The sequence below is a fragment of the Myotis nattereri genome (assembly GCF_964212035.1).
Source record: "Myotis nattereri genome assembly, chromosome: 11".
In the NCBI taxonomy this organism is placed as follows: domain Eukaryota; kingdom Metazoa; phylum Chordata; class Mammalia; order Chiroptera; family Vespertilionidae; genus Myotis; species Myotis nattereri.
The window spans coordinates 34,902,506-34,922,488 of record NC_138086.1 but is presented as its reverse complement, the minus strand read 5'-3'; the positions used below and the strand labels follow the sequence as shown (position 1 = coordinate 34,922,488).

The window sequence follows — 19,983 nt, the reverse complement described above, 5'->3', positions numbered from 1 at the left end:
GTACTTTATTACCAACATCTGTACCCTCATCCCAGCCACTCCTATAAGCCCAAATAAACCCCATAAACTCAGGCAAATGCAGCTCCAAGGGAAATCTGCTCTCTCTAACCACAGCTCTAAGGGAAATTTGTCTTTCTAACCACAGCCAGATTGCTTCTCCTAAATAGAAATTAAAAACAAACAAACAAACCAAAAAAACAAAACTCTTGTGAAACCAAATTACTTTATAAAACATTCATCATTTTTATAGTGAACAAGTTTTAACAGCTGATTTCCACCTTTTAAAACCTCTTGATGTGAGACAATTTTTTAGTAGTTTCTACACACTGTTTTCAAAGGAATTAAACGTAGTTATTTTTAATCTTACAAAACTGTCATAAATACCCTAAACTCCTATTCATGAACATATTTAAAATCAAAACTTTCTTGATGATGTTCATCATTGATGCCATATTAGCAACTGGTGTGTTTAGTTTATTGACTTCTGTATAGTTTTCCCTGAGTTCATCAAATTCCAGAAAGACAGTGATCCTGAAGTCCCATGATAATTGTTTATGTGACATTTATTTAGTCCAGAGCACTGTGCATGCTAACGTTGCACGTGTCTCTCTTTATTTGGTGAAAGCCAGGACCCGGAAATGCCAGAGTATCTGTTTACTAGCCCTTCGTCCTAGCACTGAACTTGACTAAATACGAATCAGTAGAAATAATTCCTGTCCTTTGGGAATTTCAATTTGTTTAAAAACAGCATTATACAGTATTTTTCTCTTTAAAATAATAAATGTAGATATATGTTCACTGTTAAAAATTTTGAAATAGTAAAATGATGAAATAAAAGAACCTATGAACCCATCACCCAGAACTACCAAGGTTAAAATTTCAGCATATAAATATACCTCTGTCCACATTGCTTAGAAGATAATATAAACAAATTTTATGGATGACTGTTGAGATATATTTACTTTAAAAGAGAAAATTAAATACTATCAGCAGAGGTTTCATTAAAAAATGATGGCATAGCAATGTTGCAGAATATTATCCAGCCAATGGAAAGAATAGGAACTTATAGTAAGTCTTCCCTTAAGGTCAGTGATAGGTTCTTGAGAACTGTGACTTTAAGCAAAATGATGTATAACAAAATCAATTTTACTATAGGCTTATTGGCATAAACAAGAGCTAAGTTTCTATCTCATAGTTCTAGTCACTAAAACATCAAACTTCTAAATAAAGAAATAAAGACCCTGAAATACATCTAGTATTAAACATTAAAATAAATGTGAGCTATGCAGGCATTTAAAAATGATTAATAAAAACAAGTAAGCCCTAGCTGGTTTGGCTCAGTGGATAGAGCATCAGTCTGCAGAATGAAGGGTCCCAAGTTTTTTGTTTTTGTTTTAAATATATTATATTGACTTTTTACAAAGAGGAAGGGAGAGGGATAAAGAGCTAGAAACATCATGAGAGAGAAACATCGATCAGCTGTCTCCTGCACACCTCCCACTGGGGATGTGCCCGCAACCAAAGTACATGCCCTTGACCGGAATTGAACCTGGGACCTTTCAGTCCCCAGGCTGACGCTCTATCCACTGAGCCAAACCGGTTAGGGCAGGGTCCCGGGTTTGACTCCAGTCAAGAGCATCTACCTCAGTTGCAGGCTCTTCCCAGGCCCGCGCCCTAGTCAGGGTTCTTGCAGGAGGCAACCGATTGATGTGTTTCTCTCACATCCATGTTTCTCTCAGTCTTTCCCTCTCCCTTCCACTCTGTCTAAAAATAAATGGAAAAATATCCTCAGGTGACAATTAAAATAAATAAATAAGCAAACAAACAAACAAATAAGTAAACAAGTGAGATCCTTATTTTCCAACCTGCTTATTCCAGTTTAGGGTCACAGGTGACTACAGCCTGTCCCGGAAGCTCAGGAAACAGCAGGGGCCAAGCCAGCACAGGTAGCCCTTGCATTGCAGTCTCTCTCTCCCCCACCCCCCAGACTGGATAGGTTAGACACAATTCACCTCACATGCACACCTCTGAGATGTGGGAGGAAACCTGAGCACCCGGCGAAAACTCACGCAGACATGAGAACATGCAAAGTCCACCCAAAGCGGTCCCTGCCAGGACCCGCTCTGTTTATCAATGTTAAATAAATGAAACATTATTGGAGGTCCTGTACTCGTGCAGTGGCATACACAATTTTAAAGGGACTAGAGGAGACTAAACAGAAGCCATGATGTTTTATGAAATTCCACTAAGACCATTAATGGGGTTTTGTGTGTGTGTGTGTGTGTGTGTGTGTTCGTGGTTTTGTTTTGTTTTTTGAGGCGAAACTGAATATGGACCACTACTGGGGAAAAGACAACAGGATTAAGAGAAATCCACAAACTGAACCCTCGAAAACAGACTGAGGGTTGATTGGTTTAGCGGAGAAGAATAAACACCCTAAAAGTTGGCTTTGGGTTGTAGGGGTGGACAGCTGAGTCTACATCCATAGCAAAACCCTGCTAAATCTGAAGAGTTTGGCAATTCAAGGCAACAGGAATCGTTGGTGGTCAAGGTGTGGGAGGGCCAGGAAAAAAAGAAAAGAAAAAGAGAGGTTGAAATTCTGTTTTAAGAGCTAGTTGGACCCCGAGGTCCCGCACCACAGCCAGACCCACATCCCCACCCCACCTCTGGCTGAGAAGTTTCACAAAAGTGAAGGTTAGGGCTGGAGGACTAAGGGAAGGCTGTTTCGGGGAGAATTATATATAAAACATACCTGGCTGGCCTTTGGGCAGGGGTCCCCTTACTGTGGCTTTGAGTTCCAGGGGCGAGGGCTCCAGGAGGCCTGGGGTTTGCTGGACAGGTGGCTGAGCCAGACTCCCGACGGGAGCCTCCCACACGCGGGCACCCACGTGTTTCTCCCCCACCGCTCCCAGAGCCCGCTTCCCCCTGGAGGAGGGGCCGCTGCAGGAGCTGCACCTGCGCTTGGGGCCTGATTCCGCTGCTGTTCTCTGACTCTCCCCTGACACTGAGCACAGCCCAGGCCATCCTCTACCTCGGCTCCATCTGGGCTGCCTCTTACTCCCTTCACACACCTGACACCCAGAGCGCACCCTGCAGGCTCCAGCTGCAGATATTAGCGTTCCCGAGAAACCCAGGGCTAGGAGGGGATCTCAGATCATTTCCAGATGGAGGGGTTTGGGGGGAAAGGCCAGCTCCCCCATTGCAGGGTGTGGCAGTTCACTGGGTGAGAAAGAGCAGTGGCAGAGGTTTTCTTCTAAGAAAGGGCTTGAGTGTGGTGCCCTTTCATACACACAGAGGTAACTTTTATATTTAATTGTACGGAAAGGCCACTTAAAACTTTGCCGCAGAGTTTAGAAGTATATTTAAAAATAGGTAATAATAGCAAACTAAGTAATTAAAAATAAGATAAAAAGATTATTCATAAAGGAAATGTGATCATTTCCTATACTATGGGGCACAGATGTAAAACATGCTGTCGAATTCATATATCATAGTAGTTTGATAGAAATATATTTACAAGTTTTCTGGAGAGGTGGCATAAATGGAAACCAGTAAAAAATATCTTAAACAAACAAAAAAATCAAGACAATGTAAATAGTCTATCATTTATAAATGATGTGTTAATTACAAAATTGAAGAATTGCTAGAGATTCCCTCTAGAGCAGCGGTTCTCAACCTGTGGGTTGCGACCCCTTTGGCGGTTGAACAACCCTTTCACAGGGGTCACCTAAGATCATCCTGCATATCAGATATTTACATTACAATTCATAACAGTAGCAACATTACAGTTATGAAGTAGCAACGAAAACAATTTTATGGGTGGGTCACAACATGAGGAACTGTATTTAAAGGGCCAGAAGGTTGAGAACCACTGCTCTAGAGAGTGGAAATGAGGAGTTGAAATTAGTGAGGCAATCTTGTTTTTAGGTGCAAATCTTTACAAGTAATATATTTACCAACACAGCTCCTAGGGCAATGGAAACTAGGAGAAAATAAACAAATGGGACTACATAAAAAAACTTCTGAACAGCAAAAGAGACCATCAACAAAACAACAAGAGAGCCCTCTGCATGGGAGAACATATTTGCCAATATTATATAGGAGAAGGGCCTAGTCTCCAAAATTTACATAGAACTCATACATCTTAAGAAAAGAAAAATAAACAATCCAATCAAAAAATGGGCAAAGGGCTTAAATAGACACGTTTCGAAAGTGAACACACAGAAGGCCACGAGCATATGAAAACATGCTCAAAGTCACTAATCAGCCAACAGATGCAAATCAAAAATACAATGAGGCACCATCTCACACCTGTCAGAATGTCAATCATCAACAAATCCACAAACGACAAGTGCTGGCGAGGATGTGGAGAAAAAGGAACACTCGTGCACTGCTGGTGGGAATGCAGACTGGTGCAGCCACTATGAAGAACAGCATGGAGTTTCCTCAAAAAAGTAAAAATGGAACTCCCATTTGAACCAGTGATCCCACTTCTAGTAATATACCCCAAGAAATCAGAAACACTGATCAGAAAGGATATATGCACCCCTATGTTCACAGCAGCACAATTTACAATAGCCAAGATCCATATCTTAACAACTTAAGTGCCCATCAGCAGATGAGTGGATTAAAAAGGGTGGTAAACCTACACAATGGAATACTATGCTGCTGTAAAAAAGAAAGAACTCTTACCATTTGCAACAGCATGGATGGAACTGGAGAGCATTATGCTAAATGAAATAAGCCGGTCGGAGAAAGAAAAATATCACATGATCTCACTCATTTGTGGAATATAATGAACAACATAAACTGATGAACAAAAATAGATCCAGAGACATAGAAGCATTGAACAGTCCTTCAATCCACAGAGGGAAAACAGGGGAGGGTGGGGGGGGGGGGTAAGAGATCAACCAAAGGACAATTATGCATGCATATAAGCATAACCAATGGATACAGACTCTAGGGGTATGGGGGCATGTGCTGGGGGGTGAGGGTGGCCAATGGGGAAAAAAGGAGACATATGCAATACTACATATAATACTTTAAAAAATAAAAAAGTAAAACAAAAAAAAAAAACACAACCATTTGTTTCTGCAAAATAATACATATAGATTAGGGAAAGGACTTACGTTTGGTTACATTGAAAGAACACTTAAAACTTTGCTGGACACTTTGATTTAAAAGAAAATGCACACATGCTATTTTCTTTCATGAGTGATGTTATATTTTTACCCACATAAAAATTTGCACTATGTTTTAATATTAACGTGATACTTCCATATTTTACTTGCAACATGATATTTGCAAAGGAATATTATTATATACTAGAGTCCAAGTGCACAAAATTCTTGCATGGGTAGGGTCCCTAGGCCTGGCTGGCAAACAGGGCCGATCGGGCCTTGTGGCTGCTGGCCGCAGCCTTCCTTCATTCCGTGCCGCCCCCTGGTGGTCAGCGCACATCATAGCAAGCAAGCGAGCTCCTGGTCTCCCAGTTGAACTCCCGAGGGGACACTTTGCATATTAACCTTTTATATACATACTGTAGACGTTCTTAATTCTGGAGAAACCATGGAATCTTCCCATCAGATTTATTTAAGCATAGGTAGATTATTGGGGTCATGGTCAAGGATTAATTGTCACAAGATCTTAGGCAAAATCAGCCTAATTTGGTAAATTTAGTTTTCAACATTAAGTGAATAAAAACAGTTTTCTACAATACATTTTAACAAATATCAAACCTTTTCTAGTCTCAAGGTTTTAAGCCATCAGTCCTTGGAACTATTGAAACACAGCCCTTAGAGAAGAGACCTTTGCCCTTCCCACTAAACAGATTTAGAAAATTAAAGTTTTGATGGCATAAAAGGAATAAGACTCTATTGAAATCCTACAGTAAATGGTCTGCCAAGATTGCTTCTTTATATAAATAAGCAAAGACTAAGGACTAATCCAAAGCTCTTGTGTCAATAGTTCCTTTGTGAAAATTTCTCTCAAGGATTTCTCTTTAACTGTTAGTGGAAATGCATGACTTCTGGGTTCACAAATGATGTTCAAGGCTGAATCAAAGTTATTTGTGATTCATTATTTTTATTTCTCTATCTATTAAAAAATAGAATATTGAAAGCATACACTCTTTATATAATATTAATCTAACAATACAAATGACTAACATATTTTGTGATTCTATACAGAAAAACTGCTTGTTTGTTTTGTTTTAGAGTTTCTTAAAACTCTACAATATTTATATTTATTTCATTACTGTTATATAATTCCTATCATAACAAATGCAATTTAAATGATTTTATTGTTTAAAAATTGCTTGATTAGATAATATTCAAAGATTAAAAATATAAGGAGCACAAGCATGGCTATAGATTGAGCTCTAAAATTGTAGAAGGATGACCCTTTCAATAATCCATTCATTCATTTACAAATACTTATTAGGGATCTGCATTGTGTCAAGTATTGTGCTGGGTGCTCATTAACTTCCTATCTACAAAACAGGTATGGATTGAGAATCCTATATATTAAAGAGCTAATATGGAAATGGCCATCACGCCCTCACCCAGTAATGGCTTAGACACTCAACATTAGGGAGAGAGGAATGGGGACCAGCCAGGGACAAATGAGCTTGTGAGAGAGGAATAGGGACCAGCCAGGCACAAATGAGCTTGTGAGAGAGGAATGGGGACCAGCCAGGCTGCGGCCTGTGAGAGGGACAAGCTGCCCGCCCCACGGTCCTGGGCACCAGCAGCTGCGAATGTGCTTGCAGCCTGAGAGAGGGACAAGCCACCTGCCCTGCAGTCACTGGTGCCAGCAGCTGTGCCTGCTCCTGCGGCCAGGGAGAAAGACAAGCCGCCTGTCCCAAGGTCCTGGCACCTGTGGCTGCAGCCTGGGCTAAGTCGCCCGCCCATGGTCCCCTGTGGCTGCGGCAGGCCCAGACGATGCCGGCCTGGGTCCTGAGTGCCTGCGGCCAGCCAGAGGAGGGAATCCTGGGTCCCAGGTGCAGGGCGAGGCAGAGGTGGTTAGGGGTGGCCAGGCCAGCAGAGGAGCAGTTAGGGGTGATCAGGCTGATAGGGGAGCAGTTAGGGGCAATCAGGTAGGTAGGCAGAGGTGGTCAGGGGCAATCAGGCAGGCATGCAGGCATGCAGTTAGGAGCTAGAGGTCCCAGATTGCAAGAGGCAATTGGACATCCCTCAAGGGGTCCCAGATTGGAAAGGGTGCTAGCCGGGCTGAGGGGAGGCCTGCCTGCCTCAGTCAGGCCCCGATCAGGGCCGGGCCAGCTGGGGAGAGGGGCTGCAGGCGATTGGCCAGTGGGCCCTGCCCCTGATTGGGGTGAGGGTCTGATTGGGGGTCAATGGCCATGGGGTGGGTCATGGGAGGTTGGCCGGCCAGCCCCAGTCCTGATTGGTGTGTGTGGGGTGTGACTGGGGGCAGAGCTAGTTGAGGGGAGAAACTGCAGGCCGATCGGGTTGGGGTGGGCCATTCAAGGGTGGGTCCGGCTGGGGGGAGGGGCTGCGGGAGGTTGGCCAGCCAGCTCTGTCCCCTGATAGAGCCGGTTTGCTGACTGCAGTGGGTGTCATAGCAACCAGTCATTCTGGTCATTACGGTGTTGGCTTTTTATATATAGAGAGAGATTGTCTTCAATCAATGTCAGAGGCTTGGTGTAAAAAAAGTACAATATGTATTCTTTCGAATAAAATAATGAAATGGTTGATCTTCCTGGTTTGGACTGAATAGAAAAGCCATAAAAGTACTCCTGCCCCACAAGAATAGGGTGTAGGAATCTAGAGAACTTAATAACCTAAATAACCCTATGGACTGTTACCCTAGCCTTAAGGTCTGCATTGGTCCTGTGTTCAGAAGTTTATTGGAGGATTTCATAGCCTGACCCTGACCAGAAGGTTAGCTGGCTACTGCTGTTAGAATATTATGGCTTATGTCTGGAGTAAACATTAAAGGTGCTGTCAGAGCATCAAAAGACAGAGAGCTGGGATTTAATGGTGTTTAGAGAGTTGTAAAACACTTATTGTTCCTGCTTTTTTTATTATTTGTTCTGATACTGGTTTTCTCTGTGACATAGCAGGTCTGGTGGAGAGGTAGGGCCCACCCCTTCTTTAATTACTGGAGCTCACAAATGTGAGTTATACCCTTTATAACTTTTGTCATTGTGAAAGATCAAATTTACTTAAGTTCATAACACATTCCTTTCCTATTTGGATATTTTTCTACTACATCAGTCACTTTGCTCTACTTGATCCTCAACATTAATTTATAATGAGAGTAAATTAATTTTTAAGCTTAAGGTTGACAATCTACATCTATATATTTAAAAGCCTGTGACTGTGCCCTAACCGGTTTAGCTCAGTGAATAAAGCATCGGCCTGTGGACTGAAAGGTCCCAGGTTCAATTCCAGCCAAGGCCATGTACCTTGGTTGAGGGAACATCCCCAGTGGGAGGTGCGCAGGAGGCAGCTGATTGATGTTTCTAACTCTCTATTCTTCTCCCTTCTTCTCCGTGAAAAATCAATAAAATATATTTTAAAAATAAATTAAATAAAAGCCTTTGACTGTTAGGACCAAACCAGAATGACCAGTAGACCAGTCGCTATGATACACACTGACCACCAGAGGGCAGACGCTCAATGCAGGAGCTGCCCCCTGATGGTCAGTGCACTCCCACAGTCAACCTCCTGCAATCCCTCCCCCAGCAAGCCGCAATCAGTCCCAATCAGGACTGGGGTAGAAGGCCCTAATCGGCTCTGATCGCCAGCCAGGCCAAGGGACCCCACCCTTGCATGAATTCATGCACCGGGCCTCTAGTTTAGATATAATTTGCTTGAAAATTCTTAATGCCTGACCATTCTTGGTAAGTCAGTGAAATCTGCTGTCACTCCTCAATCTGTAATAGTTACCAGAAGTAATACAAATCTCCACTGAGGAAAGAGTACATTTTTCTAGAAAATATTGTGAACACCATGTAAGTCTTGCTCTGAACACTAAAACTCATCATTAGTATTTTTTTATTATCATAGTTGCTAATGTCTTGAAAGACAGAACTAATGTATTTTCTAGTTTCATGTGGTAATGAACTTATAGAAAATATGTAATGCCTAAGAACACTATTAATTGTAAGTGTATGCTTCATAAATGATGTATAATTTTAAGCCACTTTTATAACTCATATAGGTGTTTTCACATTTAAGCTTATTTTGTGCCATTAAAAAGAGAATGAGGTATTGGAATTCTAAATTCATTTTCCTTCTACCTGGTATGCAGAAATCAGTTAAAATACAAAGGAGTCAGTCAAGCAATTTTTTTTGTTCATTAATGTCTTTATAATTGGTTTGGCCAGTACCTTTTTCCTGCTGCAAAGAAGAGAGCACATTGGCTATATAATTATTAAAATTTAGCTCCTTAACCTACTTCAGTTATAATGTTGTCATATACATTTCAGGTCTCTTATAAACACAGAGTAGATTTTGGTTTTTCTTACTTTTAAAATTGTTAAAAAATATAATATTTTGAAAAATAATGACAAAATTTTTGTTAAATGCAACTATTGGTTTCTGTACTAGGTGTTCCAGTTAATAATGTGGATTTTGTAATTAAGAAAACATGATAATTTCAAGAGAAACATCAAAAGTGATTTATTCAAAGTAATGTCCATCGCTAGCTACACATTTCCCCATTTTTCAGGTAATTTGTGGATACTGTCCCAATAGAACTTTTCTTGTTTTGTGGCAAACCATTCAGAGGCCAAATTTTCCACTTCTTTGTACATTTTGAAGTGCTGCTCAGAAAATGTGTGTGCCATTGATCAGAAAAGTGGTGATGTGAAGGAGCAAGGTCTGGTGAATACAGCGGGTGGGTTAATAATTCCCAGGAAAGATCTTTTAACATGTCTTTAACTGGTTTTGAAGTGTGTGATGGTGCGTTATCATGAAGCAAAATTACTTTGCCGTATCTTCTGGCACATTCTGGTCGTTTCACGATCAAATCGTGGTTCAAATTGATTATTTTTTGTCGGTAGCAATCAGTATTAACGATTTCACCTGGTTTTAGAAGCTCATAATACCCCACCCCTTCCTGATCCCACCAAACGCAGAGTATTGTCTTCTTTCTGAAGTGATTTGGCCTTGCAGTCCATGTTGATGGTTGACCTGGATCAACCCATGATTTTGTGCATTTGAGATTCTCACAATAAATCTACTTTTCATCTCCAGTCACAATTTGATGCCAAAAAGACTTTCTTTTGTGCCTTTGAAGCAACATTTTACTGATGACTTTTCAGTTTTCCATTTGTCTTTCCTTCAGTTGATGTGGCACCCATTTTCCTTCCTTTAAAATCTTTCCCATTGCTTGAAAACAATCGGAAATTGTTTGCTGAGCAACATTTAATCTTTCTGCGAGTTGTTTCTGAGTTTGACACGCATCTTTGTCCAATAATGCTGGCAATTGTTGGTCTTCAAACTTTTCGGCTGACCTGGACGTTCTTTGTCTTTCACATCGAAATCTTCACTTTTAAAGCATTTAAACCAGCGTCACAAGTGTCTTGAGATGGAGCACGTTCACCACAAGCTTCTCAAAGTATATGATGGCGTTCAGCAGAACTTTTCTTCAAAATAAAGTAATGAATTAAAACTTCCCGCCAATGCTCTTTTTTTTTGGCACGAAGTTCAACATTTTTAAGCATAAAAATATCTATGATGTTAGCACCTTCAGCAAATTTGCCCCATGACATTTTGAAGCTTGTTGTCAATAAAACAAAATAGCATACATATCAAATCACATATATATCAACATATGTGTAACTCCATTTATTGAAAAAAAATCCACATTATTAACCAGTACACATTGTAAATTATAAAGAAGTTAAGTAAAGGAAATTTAATTTGGACTCATAGGTTTTATACTTTTAACATATTACTATATTAAGCTTAAAAGTGATTGTACCATTTTGATGATTTCCAAATGGATACAATTTAGAACCAGGCATTGGAATTATTATTTTTTTTAGAGAATCTGTAATTACCACCAAACCCATATTTGCAAAGCCTTTCATCTTACAATACGGAGGCTTATTCTTTCAATTAAGCAGCTTCTTAATCTGAATAGTTAGTGATTATTATTAAGACTTAACCATAGAAAATCTTGGGTTTTTTTTGTTATTTTTACTTCAAGAAATCTAGGAGTCTGGACCCTAGTAGGAAATAGCACACTGGATTTGAACTAATCGAGGAGTGTTTAAGAAAGGGATTATTTATAAAGGTACATGCAGGGAATAGAGAGACCACATGGGGGAATGCGTCCTCAGGGATTCTGTTATTGTGCTTCCTTAGCCTAGCAGAGCCTGGAGAGAAAAGGTTGTGTGGAGGTGGCCACCTGATGGAAGTGATCTAAGGTCACCATCCTGTAGCATCTCTGAGGGAGGGGATCGGGGATTAATATCCAAAATAGCATGCTTCCTCCTCCAATCTCCTGCCAGTGTTCCTATGGGCAGAAACCACCTGATAGCCGGAGAGCAAAGGAACCTGTTAATGTCAAGTAGAAATGGGTAGAAAGGTGATATGGAGGAGAAAATGAAAACTCTCATCAGAAAACTAAACACTAACCTCCTGCTGATTGATCAGCAGAGCATCTGTGAGTGTCTGAAGAGAACACCACACGGTGGGCCATGTGTGTTTTGGTTCGTTCAAGTCACCTCAAACTTTTGGAAGTGTCTTCTGAGAGCAGATATTGGAAAGACAAAGCTACATTTTCCAGATGTCCTTACAGATGTGGTTTGCATCATGCCAATAAGATGCATAGGCCCATGTCACAGATGTGGGGCTGAATTGCCTGGTGAGAGTAGGGTCTGGTATGCACTCTGCTGAATGGAAAGCAGCAGAGACGGTCCGGGCTGGACTCTGCAACCGTGGCAGCAGCCTACTAACCACCAAACACATGGCAGTTCTCTTAATGAGCCAGTTCGACTTACGGGTTGTGGAGATTATATTTGAAGGTCAGGTTAAAGCCTATTTCTGAATTGCTGTCAGTCTGCTAGGTCTGTAGTTTGATAAATTACTTTCCCCTACAATTCCTAAAGTGGTTTCTGTTGTCTGCCGCGGAGAAGCCCACAAAACAGCACTCTTAAAGACAGCACTGAGAAGTTTGTCATTCTGGTAGGGCGTCTGACAGAGCATTCTTATCACTTTCAACCTCACCTACTGAACTCGTGTTGATTCTTACCTTCTCTGTAAGCCAGAAATAAAGGTTGTATTTTTAAATGTGAAGGAAAAACTGAAAGTGATTAGTCTTTGTCTTTATTTCAATTATATATATACTTATTATTTTCAAGGAAAAAATAACTTAATAAGAACTTATAATATTACATTTTCTGTGTAAAACAGACAAGTTTAGAATAGGTTAACAATATGTTCTCGTATTAGAACTTAATTATCCACAAAGGGGTGTGTGGGACTGATCTATAGCAATTTCAGTGATGATTGCAAAATTTAGAGAAAATAGGTAGGTAGAACATGGGCTATAACCAGAAAACATATTTTAAAAATTATTTTTTCTTTTTTTTTGGGAGGGTGGGGGCAGGGCATTCGATGCATGCAATTGAAATTATTGACATGATGAGATTTTTTTCTTCAGTATCATGAGTTGAAATACTTATTTTATCAAAAGATATATAAAATAATTCTGTGATGAGCTTTAAAACAGCTTAAACACAAACAGAAAGCATTGGACAAACAAAAACTTCTTCAGATTTTTAAATGAGAACTATGAGTAAGAATGGTAAAATTAATTCTCAAATAATTGTGATCAGTCAAAGATTTAGGTAAGAAAAATTGCCTTCCTACTGTCATGAATAGAATGTGACATATTTATTTCAAGAAATCCAGGAGTCTGGACCCTAGTCAGAAATAGCACACTGGATTTGAACTAATCGAGGAGTGTTTAAGAAAGGGATCATGCCGAAACCGGTTTGGCTCAGTGGATAGAGCGTCGGCCTGCGGACTGAAAGGTCCAGGTTCGATTCCGGCCAAGGGCATGTACCTGGGTTGCGGGCACACCCCCAGTAGGAGGTGTGCAGGAGGCAGCTGATCGATGTTTCTCTCTCATCGATGTTTCTAACTCTCTATCTCTCTCCCTTTCTCTCTGTAAAAAATCAATAAAATATATATTAAAAAAAAAGAAAGGGATCATTTATAAAGGTACATGCAGGGAATAGAGAGACTGCATGGGGGCATGCGTCCTCAGGGCTTCTGTTATTGTGCTTCCTTAGCCTAGCAGAGCCTGGAGAGAAAAGTTTGTGTGGAGGTGGCCACCTGGTACTTTGGAGGTGCCTCAAAAGTAAACTCGCTTAAAATAGATCAAATTTCTATTTATCACCTTACTTTTTCATCTTCAACAACAGTTTATAGGAAAACTAGTGGCCTGGTGTGCAGATTCCTGCACATTGAAAGGAAATTAATTAGAAGGTTGCCAGCGGGGTGGGACTAGGCAAGACAGGCCAGACACACCCTAGAGCCAACCTCCCATGGCCCCTCCCTGGCCAGCTGCACCTGGTGTGGCGCTGTGGCTCAAAGGGTGTCTGCGGAGTGAGCAGGGTCCCTCTGCCAGGTGGGGTCCCCTGGCCTGGCCTGTGGAGATCAGGGCAAAACCAGCTCCCCAACATCCCCTGAGGGGTACTGGAGTGAGAGAGGGCACTCTGCAAAGTTGCTGTTGTACAGGCTGTGGAACGCAAATGCAAGTGCGCAGTAAACCAGATTCAGGGCCAGCAGTACCACAGCAATAGCATAACCCACGCCCGAAGGTAGAATCGCATGGCCCAGCGAGGAGTTGGGCTCCCTCCTCTCTGGTTCCAGGGTGTGTCACCCGAGAGGCCACTACCAAGTCACCGCAGCTCTGCAGCCCCTGCACTGAGCGTCTGCCCCTTGGTGGTCAGTGCGTGTCATACCTACTGGCTAATTGGATGGTAGGACAGTCGGATGATTGCTTAGCCTTTTATATATATAGACTAGAGGCCCGGTGCACGAATTCATGCACGGTTAGGATCCCTTGGCCTGGCTGGCGATCAGGGCTGATCAGAGCCGTCTTGCCCAGTACCCATAGGGCAGGGGTTCTCAACCTGTGGGTCGCGACCCCTTGGTGGTCGAACGACCCTTTCACAGGGGTCACCTAAGACCATCCTGCATATCAGATATTTACATTACAATTCATAACAGTAGCAACATTACAGTTATGAAGTAGCAACGAAAATAATTTTATGGTTGGGTCACAACATGACGAACTTTATTTAAAGGGCCAGAAGGTTGAGAACCACTGCCATAGGGGCTGATCAGGGCTGCCAGCCAGGGAGAGGGATGGAGGGAGGTTGGCTTTTCGAGTGCACTGACCACCTGGCCGGCCAGGGGGAGGGACCATGGGAGGTTGGCCTGCCATGGAAGGTTGGCTGTGGGAGCGCACTGACCAACAGGAGGTAGCTACTTACATTGAGCCTGGTGGTCAGTGTACGTCATAGCTACCGGTTGGCCGGTTGTTCAGTCGACCAATCTTAATGGTCGCTTAGGCTTTTATATATATAGATGTGACTGACATCTTCTCCACATAGCCTCCTTTGGTGACCTTCAAATGCAAATGAATTCTGACCTCTGTGTGGCTCACATTGATTGTTAGAAACATAATAAATCTACCACATATTACTACATGTTTTGTGATTTGTGAACACAGAGAAGGAGGCTGTGAATATGGAGAAGAGAACAGAGTCTGACTTCATTAGGGCATGTTAAGCCTTCAGGCAAAGTAGTTAAACTATTTTGTGATGCAGATTGTACCTCAAAAGTAAACTCTCTTAAAGAAAGATCATTAGTGAGGATATAAAGTACAACATAGGGAATATAGTCAATAATACTGTAATAACTATGTATAGTGCCAGGTGGGTACTGGAAATAACAGGGGGAACACTTTACAAAGTATATAACTGTTTAACAACTCTGTTGTACACCTGAAACTTATACAAAATAATATTGAATGTAAACTGTAATTGATTTTTTTAAATTCAATGAAGAGATTTAAAAAAAAGGGGGGGGGTTATTAACAATCTAAAGAGATGATAACTTACAAAAATTAAGAACCAATGTCAACCCAATAAACTCAATTAAAAAAAATAATGTATCTAGAAAAGAAAAAGCTAAAAAGCATGCCTTAGCTTGAGACTTTTTGCAACCTTCTATGGGGGAGTGGGGATGTTGTTCAGCTATAAGAATTCATTCCACTCAGTTTCTAACTTTCTCTTAAGAATCTCAGCAGAATGAAAAATAAAATGGAATAGTTAGATAACAGCTTTGGAAAGCTAAAAAGCAGAAGTTCTCAAATGTTTGTGTGCATCATAACTACCTGGAGGGCTCTTTAAAACGAATTCTAGACCCCTCCTCCAGAGTTCCGGATTTAGTAGGTAAGGGGTGGGGGGCTCCTAGTAATACACTTTATTGGTTTATATGTTTATTACCTATATATTAGATATTTATATATTATTTACATTTTTACACTTTTATGCAAATGAAAAGAAAAATTTTCAGGTTTACTGTCAACTAGTGTATTGAAAGAAGATTTAATCTCCAAAGGCATTTCCAAGATGAAATATTAAATTAGTCCTCAATCCTCAAAGTGGGTAGTTCAACATTTAATGAGACACTTTGAGTATAGATAGTGTACATTTTATATAAAAAAGTATTTCAATGAAATATGCAAAGATAAGTTGTATACAATGCACAAATTGATTTATAAAGATCCAGTTGTCTAGGATATAAATTATCAACAGAGTAAAAATGAAGAAAAATTTAAATTGGGCTTGTCCCCTTGTCAGTAACTAGGTGAGAAGCAAACTCTCATACACTATGAGATCAGAGGTAAGAATTTATAAATACAGATCAATGGAACACAATTTACATGTATAAATTACAATATATATTTCAATTTTAAAACAATTCCTTGTAAATTATTAATTTATGTATGTCTAAATGAACATCTTATAAAGTAAATAAGAAAAAAATTAAATCATGTCAACACTGAGTGCTGCTTTAAAGATCAGTAAAACCAAGTGCATTCAATTTAAACCTGATAAGCTGGGGATAAAAATAACTAATCATAATATATTTTACCTCTAGTATTTTATAGGTTAAATATCAGGAAATAAAACAAATATTCTAGACTTTATTACTGTGCTAAATTGAAAGCCAACAGAAAATTTATTTAAGAATTTCAAAGAAATTAAAAAGAAAATTTCTGGGGCCATTAGACAAAAGAGTCTCTTGATATAAATTATGCATGGTGAGAAAAAAATCTGCTTGTTGGTGCTTATCACTCATTATAAGGAGTGATTTCAGATACAGTCCTGGAACTTCTACCTATTAGTTTCACTTGGGTAAAGTGAATTTTAACATGTAACATTTTGTGTCTCAGTTTCATCTAAGTGGCAAAAGTCAACAACAAAACACGAGATTTTTGACCCCAATGTTCAAAAGCAGAGAATTAAGATATTTATATAGAACTAGCAAAGGGAGTGTCCCAAAACCTCTCTCCCATGGTTTTCTATTATAATCCCACTAGAGGCCTGGTGTGTGCACTCGGGGCAGGGGGGGGGGCGGTCCCTCAGCTTGGCCTGTGCCCTCTCACAGTCTGGGACCCCTTGGGGGATGACCACCTGCTGGCTGAGGCCCGCTCCCCAGAATATTGGGCCTAAGCTGGCAATAAGATATCTCTCTGGCAGCCTGGCAGCCCTCGGGGGATGTCCACTTGCCAGCGGGGAACAGATCTAAGCTGCATTCAGACATCCTTAGCGCTGCTGAGGAGGCAGGTGAGGCTCCCACCACCACTGCTATACTGGCAGCAATCAGCCTGGCTTGTGGCTGAGCAGAGCTCCCATATGTGGGAGTGCACTGACCACCAGAGGGCAGCTCCTGCATTGAGCATCTGCCCCCTGGTGGTCAGTGTGTGTCATAGTGACCAGGCATTCCCAGTCTTTCTGCTGTTCTGGTCAGTTTGCATATTACCCTTTTACTATATAGGATAGAGGACTGGTGCACGGGTGGGGGCCAGCTGGTTTACCCTGAAGGGTGTCCTGGATCAGGATGGGGGTCCCACTTGGGTGCCTGGCCAGCCTGGGTGAGGGGCTTATGGCTGTTTGCAGCTGGTCACACCCCTTCCAGGGTGAGGGTCCCCACTGGGGTGCCTGGCCAGCGTGGATGAAGGGCTGATGGCTGTTTTTAGGCTGCCCGCACCCCCTTCAGGGTGGGGGTCCCCACTGGGGTGCCTACCCAGTCTGGGTGAGGGGCTGAGGGTTATTTTCAGCCTGGCCAGCAACTGAAGCTCCCAGTCTCTCCTTTTTTTCTTTTTCTTTTTATTCTTGGATTTATTTACCTTCTATAATTGAAACTTTGTTGCCGTAACTGGAGCTGAGAGCAGGCTCCTGCTCGCTCCAGCTCTGAAGCCAAGGCCTGCTGAAAGCAGGTATCTGGGGTTTGTTTAGCTTCTATAATTGAAACTTTGTTGCTTTCAGAGCTTAGAGCTGGGCTGCAGCAGGCAGGGAACCTTTGCTTCTTCCATCACTGGAGCAAGCAAGCCTCCTGCTCGCTTCAGCTGTGTGGCTGCCGGCCGCCATCTTTGTTGGCGGTTAATTTGCATATCTCCCTGATTAGCCTATGGGAAGCGTAGCGAAGGTACGGTCAATTACTTTTTTCTCTTTTATTAGATAGGATAGCAACAAACTTGAAAGAAATACATAATAAATGAGAAGTCGCCAAATTTTATTTATTTCTTCATTCTCTTTTTTTTCCTAAGTTCTTTTATGTGGTTGCATAATCCTTACCTCATAAAGCCATACCTTAAGTTCATAGCACTTATGCTGCCCTGATTTTTCAATTAATTTTCTGATGTTTCCATGTCTTTCTCTCTCTCTCTCTCTCTCTCTCTCTCTCTCTCTCTCTCTCTCTCTCTCTGTATGTGTGTGTGTGAACTTGTCATCCTTCTTTCTTTCACTCTTCAAATGAACATAAACCAAGAGTCGGCATTTGGCAATTGTTTTTTTTCTTATTTCTCTTCTTCCTTTTTGAAAGGTTAACACATCAATGTCTGTCTCTCTGTATATATCTAAGCTCCAGACACTCATGTCAATAATACACGTCTCCCATAACATATTCTTTGCAAAAACCATGTGATTTCACTCATGGATATACAACTTAAAACAGCAAATGAACAAGCAAGACAAACACATTCATAGACACAGACAACAATATGGTGGTTACCAGTGGGAAGGGGGTTAGGTGGGTGATAAAGCGTAAAGGAGGTCAAATATATGAAGACAGAAGAATATTTGGCATTGGGTGGTGGCGCACAATGCAATATTCAGGTGATGTATCATAAAATTGTACACTTGAAACCTATATAATCCTAGTAACAATATCACCCAATAAATTTAAAAAGAAAGGAATTATCTTCATCAAAATAAAATTACATGTTTCAGCCCAGGCAGCATGGCTCAGTGATTGAGCATTGAACTAGGAACCAGGAGGTCACCGTTCAATTCCCAATCAGGGCCCATGCCTGGGTTGTAGGCTCTATCCCCAGAGTGGAACATGCAGGAGGCAGAAGGCAGCTGATTAATGATTGTCTCATCATGATGTTGCTATCTCTTTCTCCCTCTCCCTTCTTCTATGAAATCAATAAAAAAATATTTTTAAAAGATAAAATTACATGTTTCAAAAAAATAAAATAGTATCTTTGCTCAAAAATAAAAATCTTCATCAGACTTTTCAACTTTCTATTGGAAAGAGCTCAAACCTCTTAGCCTGGCATCACCTGAATCTTCTGTGTGGAGGCACTGATTCTTCAGCCTCATCCCTTTCTATACTAACTACTGCCTTTCAGACACCATGCACTCCAGCTAATATGACCAATAAGGACCTAGGAATTCTGCATTTTTCATACACACTTAGCAAACATGGCCCTCCTCATCAGTCCACTCAACGTTTAGTAAACATTCCAGGTTCAAGCTCTCTTCCTCTGTGAAACTTGGCTGATTGTGTTCTATAAACTCCATTGTCTGTTTTTACTTCTATTATGACCAATAGAAAAGGAGCTGATAATTTTCCTGAATACTATATCAATTGCATATGACTTCACAATCTAAAATCAATGGAAGGGAGCAAACAGTATGTAACACACATATAAAAGAAGGGATATCAAAATTTCCAAAATAATAAAGGGACAACACTGATGTGTGTGCAAAGCCCTTAGTATATTGTCTGGTTTAACGTAGGTCCTCTCTCAACAGCATTGTTTTCATTCCCACTCTCAAATGAATCACCTTAAAATATTTAAATGTACCCTGTCTAGAAAAATAATGTTTGAAGTCTAAGAAAATCATGCCATAAAAGGAAAAAGTGAATAAGAATTTTATCAGTGAATCACAGAAACCAGAGTTAGGAGTGTTACTTAAAGTTTAAGGGAGATATTATAAATCAAGTAAAACATGGTTTTAGCACTAAAGCTATTTCATTATAATATGATGTCAATTACAGATATTCCCAAAACACGAATTCAAAATAAAGTGTCACCCTGAGGCCCCAGTAAACTTTCATCACTCAATAGCTAATGTAGCATTTTCCACAAAAATATATTGATTTGTATTTGTTCTTATTCTGGATCCTGCCAGGCACTTTTTCAATCATTAGATATAAGTGATACACATTGATTATAGAACTGTATCATTATATGTGTTTGACAAAAATAAGGAAATCTAAACCTAATAGGAGTAGAGGAAAGAGTATTACATTTTCAAAAAGTATTATAGTTACATCTTTTTTATCGCTTTGGAAGCACCTGTCAGCAAGAACATCTGCATCCTAATCGTCTATTTAAGGAAATTTAAATCATTCTTATGCTGACAAATGCAACCATATTCCAAATATGTGCATCTCATAAAAGCAAATACAT

The 19,983-nt window shown here is 40.7% G+C and overlaps 1 protein-coding gene across 1 annotated transcript in view; it reads right to left on the bottom strand.

Moving 5' to 3' along the window:
• The window catches only part of CNTNAP2 (contactin associated protein 2), a 1,809,641-nt gene that overhangs the window by 1,120,839 nt on the left and 668,819 nt on the right, over positions 1 to 19,983 (bottom strand). The window lies entirely within an intron of this gene.